We start from the raw sequence: 11,193 nt of genomic DNA, 5'->3' as shown, positions 1-11,193 counted from the left end.
TGATAATGCTGGTCTGAGGAGAGCTTTGAGGTTTTAGAAATTTTGACAGTCTAATGAGTGACACGGCAAAGTTGAGTAGGGGACTAACTGTTTATGGTCACTTCCAGTCCAAAATGTGGAAGCATGAGATTAAGCCGGCAGGTCCAAAATGAACAAACGGGGTGTGTTTTGGTTTCGACCCAGTGTGTAGCGAGTTAAGCTTTGGAAATCTGTTCTGAAGCATGTGGATATTGAAAGTTTACAGGGATTCAAAAAGCAGACGGACAAATTAATGGAAGAAAAATCCACTAAAGCCGACTTGTACAGAGTACCTCCTGCAGCTCAGGGAGTCACTGGGCTCCACGTGGAGCCTGGGAGAATATACTGGGAAAGTACTGTCAAGTATTTACCAAATTTTTATATTAATTTTGGGCATTGACTGCTGCAGGCAGTATACTGGAAACAACAGGCCTGCTGTCTGACCGAGTAGGGCTGCTCTTACGAAAATTATTTATTCATCTGAAGCGTTTGACAACAGCTGAGCCGAAGGGACCAGGTCTAGAGATAGCAACTCTGTGTGATTATTCCCACAGAGTGATTATGAGTCGCCGTCAGACTGGGAAGTCAGCTTCAGCGGTGCTGGGGGCAGTTCTGGCACCTCTGTACTTGTTATTGATGTCTTTGATCAAAAGAATTAGCACAAAGTCTGAAGGAGACCGAGTAGGGGTTTCAGGTGTTATTTCTGATGCTCTGTTTTGGAGGACAAGAGATTTTTGATACACTCAATGGCTTTATTCAAGTACAAGATACTATTTTTCAGGAAGGAGATCCCATAAAGCAGATAGGTAAAGTCAACTTTCCAGCAACACTATGGAAACGGATCTGAGGGTTATGAGTGGTTGCAATAAGCAGTGGGATGTAGTACTGTTAAACTTTATCATTTAAATTTTTGCATTAGTGAAGCTTAAGTTAACAGAATAAAGTGTTTGATTTTGGCCACAGGCCTTTAAGAAAAATAAATGCAAACGTCTCAGTCTGGCAGAAATGGTCATTAAGGCTTAGGAAGGGTTCGGAAACCGTCATCTATGGAGGCCACGTGTGTTTGGAAAGTGTGTTCTACAAAGGCTAGACAGGCTCATTTCCAGCAGAAGGAGGAGGAGATGAAGGGACAAGAAGATGCTACAGTCTTAAAATTAGTGAGAAGTGTGTCCTTCTGTCAGTGACTGTATTGAAAAAGGTGAAATTATTTTGTACCAAAGATTTGATGTCTTTCTTAAAATCTGTTATGCTTTGGGGAAAACTGGAACAAGCTGAGGTTGTGCAGTCTCCTTTTTTCGAAGGTTTCTGAAAGTCAAATAGGACTTGTGTTAAGGATATATTAAAGACTTTCCTCATGATTGTTTTACTTGTTCTTGTGCAGGGGGTTGAACTTGATAATTTCTTCAGGTGCTGTCTGTATTGTGGCCTGAGTGTACGTGGAAAAAATAATTTTAGTGCTCAAAAGAAACGCCGTTTCTGTGATAAAGTCCTAGAATCTTTCAATTATTGCTGGTCATCTGATGTTACAGCTTAACGCATTGGGTTTAAAAATAGTTAATGTTGAGGCAAACTATTGTATTTGACAGCAAAATGTTGTGGTTTAGGAGAGTAGCCCGTAATCCCGTAGGAAATGTAGGTGTAGGATCATACTGTGATTTAAGCCAGGAAAATCAGAGGCATAAAACCTGAGGTATTCATCATCTACTGTAGTACATACTGTATGTGGCTTCATAACCTGCGTCTAAATGTTACAGTGTCTTCTGTTCTCAAACACTTTTAAAGAACTGTCAGTCTATTTAAAGAAAAGAAATCAGACTTGTTAAGTAGTGTAAGTTTCTGTAGGTACCCTCATTTTGAATCTCTTTTTAAAAGTACGCATGGGCAGATAAAAATGACTTAATATTTTACCATAGCATGCCATCTATTTAGGTTTTTGCTTTGCTGTTTCTTGGAATGACTGTATTATGTTTGTAATAAATACTGGTGACGGAGACTTATGTTTCTGAGGTATTGATAGACAGTGTAATAATATAAACAGCACAGAGAAAAAATACGGTTTTTGAACTGAAGTCTGTGGATGAAACGTTTTCTTTTTTTCCCCCCAAATTATCGGTTTTGTGAAGGTAGATATGAAGTATCAGTTTTTCCTAACGTTTTGATGGCAAGAAAATGACGGACAAATCTGTGGGCTCTTTAGTCTCTGTCAGAATGATTTCTGTAGGTAATGACCATACATAGTTAATGGTATGTATTTTATTGGAAAGAGCACGCTAATTCTCTCTTTCAGTAAGCGACTATCTTGGAATACCAGTTAAAAAGAATTGATTTAGCCAAAGTGAGTTCCTGCTTTTTCTTTTGTTGAACAGAATGCATCAACGGAGCAGAGGGCGATGGGGCCAGGGAGGGCTGGTTCGGTTTGGTCCTGCCGCTGTGCTGCATGCTGCAAGTGGAAGGAAAAGCCTGGTCCCACCTGTGGACCGCTTCACGTGGGCTTGTGAAGGTGGTTAGGAGCACGCTAACTTTTTCCTGGTGAAAAGGGAGTGAGTTGCAGCTCCGCAAGCTAAATTGCAGCTAACTGTCGGTGGCATGGCACGCACAAATGCTTGGCTGGCATGGGATGGGATCTGTGCTGCCGTGGCTACGCTGCAGGTCATACCCAGGGTTTAGATGACTCCTGAAGGACTTCTGTCAAGCCAGGCGTCTTTTCCTCATTGGCTGAATGCTTCTCCTCACTCTGCAGGTGGGTGGATGAAGGGTAGTTTCTCCTTGCACCAGGGAATGAGGGATGGATGAAGCTCACCTGTTCTCTGAGTGGTAAAAGCAGAAGGGGGCCAGTCTCCAAACTGGGATCCAGCCCTGGCAGTGCCGAATGGAGGTGTCGTCAGTGCTAAGAGCTGAGGTGGCCACATCTGTGTGTGCATCTTTTGGGGTTTGGTCTGCTTGCTCTCAGAAAAATTGATAGAGAAATTCCCAGAGTCTTCAGCTGGAAGTCTGACTGAACCCCGGATTTGTAAATGCTCAACAAAAGGCCTTTTATAACGTTAAAAAAACCTTTTTTTTTCTTTTTTTTTTTTTTCTTCAAAGTAACATGCCTTGAAAGAGCTTGCTGGATTTATTTTGCGAAGGTAGTTAAATAGACAATTAAATTAAGAGTATTATTTACCTAGTGGATAATTATTTAGTTTTGTGAATAAATTTGTTTTCTTTGTAATTAACAAGATTTAGCAGACTAATTTGAAATTTGTGGAAAGAAAAAGAGAAGCAGGGAATGTAACAAAGTCAGTGATTCAGAAAACCCTCTCCAATGTCAGCAAGATCTCTGGCTATATTGGTAGCAGTAACTGTCTGAATTATATCTAAGTGTTTCTGTGGATCCTTCAGGCCCGATGAGAAGCCATGTTAAGTATTGTTACATTTCGTATTTTCAGCAAGTCCAGCTTGTGATTTGTATGGTCCAGGACTCCGTCCCTCTCATCTCCTGTGCTCTCCTTGTTGCTATGAAACTCGGTGAGGTTTTGGTCATCTCACGTTCGTTCTTAGTGCCTCAGATCCAAAGCAACCCGGCTAAAAGGTGATACTGTAAAAGCCGTGTTTCAGGAGAAGCTACCTGTGGGAGGGCAGTGTGTCGTTCTCCAGTCTTCTGGCACAACCCATGAGTGAGGCTGTGCCTGCGGTGGGAGGATGACCACCCCCTTCTGAGTCCCCATCCACACTTCGCTCTGCCCTGATTTATTCAAGCGCGGCCCATTGCACCCGCACTATAGTGGTGAAGGTGAAAGCAATCAAAATGTTTCACAAAATCCTCTGTGGCTGTTTTGCTGCGTCTTCCTTTTTCTCAGCGGGGTGAGCACTGTGTGCAGACACGCTGAACCAGCCCACCCTGGTGATCTGCTCGCTTGGGAGGAGGCAATGGTGAGTTTTGGGAGAAGGATGCTCTGTAGCTGCATTGCTGGTCGGAGGTTTGGCCGAGGTCCGAGGTAACCTCCTGTGCTGTGAGTCCTGCTTACCTATTGCAAAGTTTCCAGGCCAGGGATCAAAGCATTCAGGAGTGAAGAATCTGTCAAATATTTTTTAATAACTTCAATTTTTATGGTTCTCTAGGGATGCAATTTTGTGAATTGTTGGGCTGAGGTAATTACCTGCTGGCGCCCCCCCCCCCCCCCCCCCCCGCGAAAGGAGGAAATCTTCCCACGGCTGTGCCCTTCTCAGCAGCTCCGATGGTCACTGGGCTCTTCCACACCTCAGTGGGAACTGCTGGCTCCGCAGAAAGCAGCAAAACCCATCGCCTTTCTCTTCTCCGTGTCCCTGCTGCCCCTGAGGGACATCATGCGTTTGAGAGCTTACACAACAGGGGCAGCAGGAGCATGTAGTGAGGAGCAGAAATGAGGGGAGGCAGATAGGAGGGGTTTATCCTGTTACCCGTTCAGCTCACCCTCTCTCAGGAAACTGCATCGTTTTTTGCAGTCTCTTAAACCTGTATAACCCTTTACCAAAAGGGTACACAAATGCCTCCAGTAGCCTCGTTGCAGGAGTAATGCGGATGTAAAGAGTGTACAAAGGGAATTTCAGAGTCAAGGCAGTAGGACCGGAAAGGATTTTAAAAGATCATGGACTTCAGAGGGCCCCAAGATAACATGGACTTTTATTATTGTGTAAAGATAAGAACACATGGTTTTAGTACGTGTGGTGGGTTTGGGGGTGGAGAGAAATTTTTTTTCTTTTTCTTACCCAGGATCCTTTACAAAGATAGGAAAACTAATGGGATAAATATTTGTCTTGTTCTAAGGACTCCCAAGAAGTTGTTATTTTTGCAGTGTTTGTTGATTGCTTCAAAGCCTTTGCTGTGTTGGTGCAGCAAGCCTTTTTGGTGGGTGCCTGGGCACACAAATGGCGTTCTGCAGCATGTTGTCTCTCGCTGCTCTACTGCAAGGAGTGTTACTTATGTGGTTACTTATGGGTGCTACAGGGATGATGCTGTTTCTCCTTCCCTCATACTTGTTGGCTTGCCTTCCATTAAGCACGCTGCCAGGCCTGTTTTCTTCTCCTCTTTTAACCTTTTTTCCAAAAATAGACTTGCCAGCTGTGTATTCATTTGTGGGAATACATGTGCACGTTCCATCGTCACTTTATTGCCCTTATTTGCTCTTTGCTGGGATCCTTTCTCAGAGTCTTTAGTGGTTTTTATAGATTTCAGTAACTGATCTTCTCGTGGCCGTGGCTAAGAGCATTGCTTCAAATTTCAAAATTCTTGGGAAACAGAAGAGAAATGGGCTTGTCTGTTGTAGTTGTCTGGAATTGGAATTGTTGGGAACTGAGTGTTTAACTGCAAGTGTACAGAAGAATCGGAAGTTTCAGAGATGGTGTGATGATCTTCGTCTTTAACTGTCATCCCATTACAGTACTCCTGCATCTTCTCAAGCATTTGAAATTAGTTGTGGTCAAACAATCTCAGATTAGGTGGACCTTGAGATAGTGTTTGGTTTACTGCAAGAATGTCATACATTAAAATATTTTTTTCTTCAGGTGTTTGGAGATGCATTATGGGCTTTTGAAAAAGCAGTGTAACACCTTAGTATTTTTTAAAATCATTTATATGAGAAAAAATGTTCAGCTTTGGTTAAGGGATGGATGCTTTTTCCAATAAGTTTTGTATCATATTCTGATGGTGATCCGAAACAAATTTTATGTCTTGTTTTATGTTTTGCTTTGAAGTTGCACATCCTTTCAAAGGGAAAGGTTATTTCTTACTAACCGAGGGAATCTGAGACATGACGTTTCTTAGCCTGTTATCGTGCTGTACAAGTCATGTCTTGCTTAAAGGTCAACACCCACAGAACATGGTTTTTGCAGTGCAGTGGACTAGGTAGCTGTTTTTCTTTGGGCTGTTACAGTCTTTCCTATTGTAAATGAAAGCATAGTCTTTCGATGATACGGCATCTGATGCTATGTTATGTATATCTGTGTTATGTGCTAAATTATAATTTGTATTTTCAACACCAAAGCTGCAGTGATAAATATCAATAATATGTTGACCAGAAACTCTTATGGATTATTCTTTTTCAATTTAAATCCTAGCAGCCTTTCCCAATTTTTCATACACATTTGTATTTTTTAAAATATTACATCATATTTCTTTTAACTTGGAACTGAAAATGCTTTTTTTTTTTAAACAATTGTTGGAGTTCAGCTTCTTTATTTCTGTGGATATGGAGTTGTGTGCCTGTTCATGTAGTAGTCAGCCTAGCAGGGTTTTAAGATACTAAGTTGGCTTATAGATTTTTTTATTTTTTTTTTTTTTTTAAATTGACCTTTGCAGCTTCTGTTGCAAACCCTTCTGTTATGGTCCCAGGTCAGTTACTGAGCTCCGTAGAAAGACAATTTTTTTTATCCCTTTAAACAAATGCATTTTATTATTTCCTGATTTAAAAAAAAAATTATTTTTAGTAGAAAATTGAGAATTCATGTCAGTAATAAGTACTGAGTGCTTGAGTGCATCAGATGGAAGTGGAAATTTGTATGGTTTCAAAGAAACTGGCTTTTGAGATGTGCTGTTTTCTGTATTAATCCTGGTTTCTTTATGAATCCTCGTGGGAGGGAAGAGGGTGGACAAAGGCCACTTTATGCCGCTGGCGTGTTTGCTGAGTGACTCTGCTGCTTTAGCCCTAGGGAGGAGGTAGAAGCAAGGGAGAGGGAAACTGGCAGGAGGAGGAAGAGTAGTTTGAGGTGAAGCTCCTTCTTGAAGAACATGTGAAGGCTGAAGAATGATGCCAAGGTGGGAAAGGCAGATTCAAGAGGGAATGCTTGAAGATTGTAGTGGAAGAAAAATGCTGGTTTGACTGCTTGCAGGCAAACCAGGTTAGCATCAGGGGTCACCCTTCCTACCATGCTTGGGCTGGACTTTGAAGCCATGTTTTCTGCCTCAACTGAAAGATGCTGCCTGATAGATGCCCAGGCGCTGACCCTGGGTGTGCCTGCTGAAGGCCACGAGGCCTCGCAATTTGGGTTAAGTATTTCACCCCAAGACAGGTAAAGGTTTTGGAGTGACATCTGAAGGTGTGTTGAGGTGTGGTTAGTTGTAATTAATGAAAGCTAATTGGCTCATGTTTTCCTAGGACTCAGCGCATTCTCTCTAGCACCCTCTTTAGCACCCTCTCTTTTTTTCCATCGATCGTCTTGTTGGAAATGGCCAAGGAGGTTTGAGAGGATCCAGGTAGGACAGGAGCCTCCTCAAAAGGGCCCATTACTTCTTCCACTGTACATACTTTGTGGAGAAATTTGCATGGGCAAGATACAGCTGTGCATGAAGCTCGTGTGGCTTTGTTTTGTTTAGTTTGGTCAGCTGCTCCATTTTAAATTCATGGCCTAACTTTGTGATGAACATCTTATGGGCAGGCAAACCCACAAAACTCTAACCAGTAGTCTCCAGTCAGACAATGAGTAAGCACATCTGTGTGATAAATACAGGATTTTTTTTCCGAAGTATTTAATTTAACATTTTTCAGGCCTTTGCTTAAGGAAAAGCTGTGTAACTCTCACGCATCTGAAGATACAGGAGAACCAAGTCTAATACAAAATAGTAGCCCCGTTTACAGGAAAAGCAATTTTATGTTAGCAAGCATTTAAACAAAGTTTGGTGGTTGGTGTGGGGGACTGTTTGTTTTTGAAGCTCATGTCTTAGCAGTCTTCAAGTTACTACTGTTGGGGAAAAAAAAGGATGGTTTTTTTTCTCCTTTTTTCTGCCACATCACCACTTCCCTTAAGCATCTCCTGCAAGTGTTTGGACTATGCTGAACTTCTAATATAAGCTAAAAGCTTGTGCTAGTAGCTAGGGAAGTTAGAAAAACTAAAGCACCTTCTCTATTACTGTACCTCTGTAAAGATCTTCACATATATTTCAATAGTGACGAGAAGAATGAAGGTTTTTTTAAAGATCTTCCTGTAGCTGAAGGAGGATTTCCCCTTTTTCAGGTACCAGGGCTCTCCTCCAAGGGCCCCCACCCAGCTGGGACAGGAATGGCTTGATGTGGAGCTCCGGTGCTTCAGGCTATAGTGAGTCAGTCACACGTGGGATGCAGACTTTGGTTCGGTGATAGCTGATACCACCTCTTTGCACTGTCGGATGTAATGGCAGTCAAATTTTGACCCAGATGCATGTGATAGCGTTCATTTGGAGTTCACCAGAGCGTAAAACATAATGAATACTCCAGTATGTATTGTTAGCATGGCACCTGGATTGGCTTCCTGGGTTGCATTTTGTCTTGCCCATTGTTCATCTGCCTGGATCACTCTGGGATCCATGCTGCAGCGGAGGTGTGCTCTGGATCCTTGGTGCTTTAAGTGCAAGTGATTGGGGTTGGCTTCACAAGGTGGCTCCCTCTGAATCAGGCTTCTTTTTTCAGGATCACCTGCTGCCCATTTAAGAAGCCCTGTGTAAGTTATTCCCAGGTGACTTGCCTTTCTTTTTTTTGTTTTCTTTTCTTCTTTTTTCTTTTACGTTGCTACTTCCAGGATATCCTGCCTTTTGTGTTTCACATCTTGCTGGAAATGAGAAGGATTTGCGTGGCGTCAGTCCTGCAAATGAGCATGCAGCTTCGCATGCTCTTTGTGGACTGCATATACCAAGAGAGATTGCAAGTGGAGTTTGTACAATAGAGCAAGTAAAACTGGCTGCATCAGTACGGTTTTCTGAGGATGAGAGAGATGCTGGTTTTTGTTTTACTTGGCAGCCAGGCCTGGTGTCTAATGACAAGGGTAGTGGAGAGACTCAGGGCAGAACATCTGGTGGAAGCAGAATTTAAGGATTGGAAAGAGTTTTAATCAAAATCCATATTTTTCTCTACTTTGCCTTCCCTTGTTGAGGATGACCAGTGTCATACCAGTAAGTGCTGGATTGGGGATGTCTGTAATTTACTTGGAAGCTGTCAACCTACAATTAACCCTGCTCGTCAGCCTGAGGTTGGGCAAATGATGTGGAGGACACATTTGCTGTGGGGAATGCTCCTCTCACAGCAAGCTTTGCCCATGTGTGCCCAGCATAGCCTGGGATGCCCTGCAGTAGAACGTGTTTGCTCCCTATGCCAACCAGCAGGAAGGAGTATTTTTTGTTGTTGCAGGCTATTGTGGGTTGCTGCTCTGATGGGGACTCCTTTGGCTACTCATAGTGGTCCTTGCACTGGGGCATCACACTGATCTTGTTCTGGGTCTGCAGAAACACCTGGTCACCGTGCCAAGAGCACCCTAGCAAAGAATGCCCTTTGCCTTTTGCAACCCAAAATGCATGTGGATTCACTAGATTCCTAGATCAAAGCAACAGTTTCTTTTCCTGTTTTGGGAAAAATGGAAGTGGGGGGAATACTGTTGCACTGAGATGAAGATCTGTTTTACAAGTTAATTTTGGGTGCAGCTTAATGAATAAAGGGGAGGTAGTTTAGAGTAGAAGGGTAGTAACTACCAGAGGAACAAAATTATTAATGCTGGTGTCAACCAGGGTGGTGTAGACAGAAGCATCCATATGAAGTAGGGAAAGCACGATCTGGAATGGTGGCTGCCAAGCTGTGGACACGCTGAATGGAGGAGGCTGCGAAGATGGGGTTCACCTTCCAGGCAGAGCCTTGCTGGCTGTCTGGGCTCAGTGGCACAGCACGGTGCAGGACCAGTACAGCTCCCCTGGCAGGATGGAAGGCTCCTGGTCTCCTGGTTCCTCAAAACCAAAAGCAGTCTGGAGCATTTCAAGGGAATTTTCTTACCTGGAATAGCATCAGTGGTGATTTTGTGGGATTTGCCCTTTCTGCTGCCACGTTTTCTCTTCAATACCGTCAGTGATCCTGCCGTTTCCGTGGTTTTTGACTTGCTGATGGCTATCATTTATTTTTAAAAATATATGTGAGTTTCTCTTTAGAGAGAGAGAGAGGAAAAAAAAAAGGCATTTTGGGGCTGGGAGAAGAGATAAACTGTGGGAGAGAGAAAGGGGAGAAGCTGAGTGTCAAAGAAGATGAAAATAATCCACTACAGTCAAGGCTTACCTTTTATTGCACTGCAACAATAGAAGGGCAGGCCAGGTGAAAAATTAGTACTCTGTCCTATACCTCCCTTCCTTTATGTTTTTCAGTATAAAGCTAGTTCAAGAGACCCGCAGCAGTAAAAAGCCTACAGGAGGGCTGCTGTAGCTATTAGAGCGCTTCCTGGGTGGATCATGATTCGTCTCCGAAGCCACACCTGGTGTATTAGGGTTTCCTATGCTGTTATTACAGGACACGCTCTGTGTACATTTCCAGAATGATGTCAAAAGCTTCTGTATCAGAGGAGGATCATCACACAGCACAGGCTGCTGGATACGTGAAGAAATTTGTTAAATTGCAGCATCCAGTAAAACTTGAATGAGTTTTATAGAGTAGAAGCTGAGAAACTAAATACTTTTTTTTATAACCTTTGAAATACATTTGCATTCCTCTGTTGCGTGCTTAAACTTGAATGTCATCAAGTTTTGCTAACTTGTCACTCCTAAAAAATATATATGTAATTAAATTATTATCTCTTAATAGACCAGATGCAGTGGTATTTTTCTTTTAGCAAAATTAGATCCCTATCCTTCACAGGTCATAACACTGGGAGGTTAGCCAGCATGGCTCACCTTTGTCTGTGAAGGGAGTGTAGGAATTGGCTACTGCTGTTTGTGCAGGCATTTGAGAAGGCATTTGATTAATTTCTTGTTTTCCTTGTTGTTCCCAAGTTATTGGAGTTATTCAAGAAGCGTGCATTTTTTTAAATTTGTCAGAATAAGCCATTATAGCTAGCAAGTTCCTTTTACTAGTGACCCAAATAAAGCAGAAACTGTGGAAGCTGTGAATTTCCTTTTAACAGAGCATTGATACTGAAATGCAGTGTCAGGCTGGTGGTTAATATTATTCATTTTCTTCTTGTGTAGTAAGAAAGAAATACTGTCTGCTTTTGGTTTTTGGGGGATGCTGTGGCAAAAATGTACTCCAGGTTTATAGTTCAGTCTTCTGAACTATAGTGGAGTGCGTGCTTCTTTTAAATATCGTCTATTAATAGAAATAATAAGATAATTCTTCAGCCCTTGTGTCCTTCAGTCAATGAAAGGAAACATGTACGCCCCTGTAATTGAAGACAGGTATGCTACTGTAGAGGGTGGAACATGAGTCTTTGTAAAGAGAG

At 42.5% G+C, this 11,193-nt stretch overlaps 1 protein-coding gene across 4 annotated transcripts in view; it reads left to right on the top strand.

The window, feature by feature from the left end:
• The window catches only part of MYO6 (myosin VI), a 115,994-nt gene that overhangs the window by 2,125 nt on the left and 102,676 nt on the right, over positions 1–11,193 (top strand). The window contains exon 1 of one of the 4 annotated variants that reach the window (XM_054194100.1): positions 3,786–3,930. The exons of the other annotated variants lie outside the window; for them this stretch is intronic. The gene's annotated coding sequence lies outside the window, so the exon portion shown is untranslated. Of the gene's footprint in view, positions 1–3,785; positions 3,931–11,193 lie in introns of those variants that run through there. 4 annotated transcript variants of the gene reach the window in all.

The sequence above is a fragment of the Rissa tridactyla genome, chromosome 3, assembly GCF_028500815.1.
Source record: "Rissa tridactyla isolate bRisTri1 chromosome 3, bRisTri1.patW.cur.20221130, whole genome shotgun sequence".
NCBI classification, from domain to species: Eukaryota; Metazoa; Chordata; class Aves; order Charadriiformes; family Laridae; genus Rissa; species Rissa tridactyla.
The sequence above is the reverse complement of the archived record's forward strand: the minus strand, read 5'-3'. Positions and strand labels throughout refer to the sequence as shown.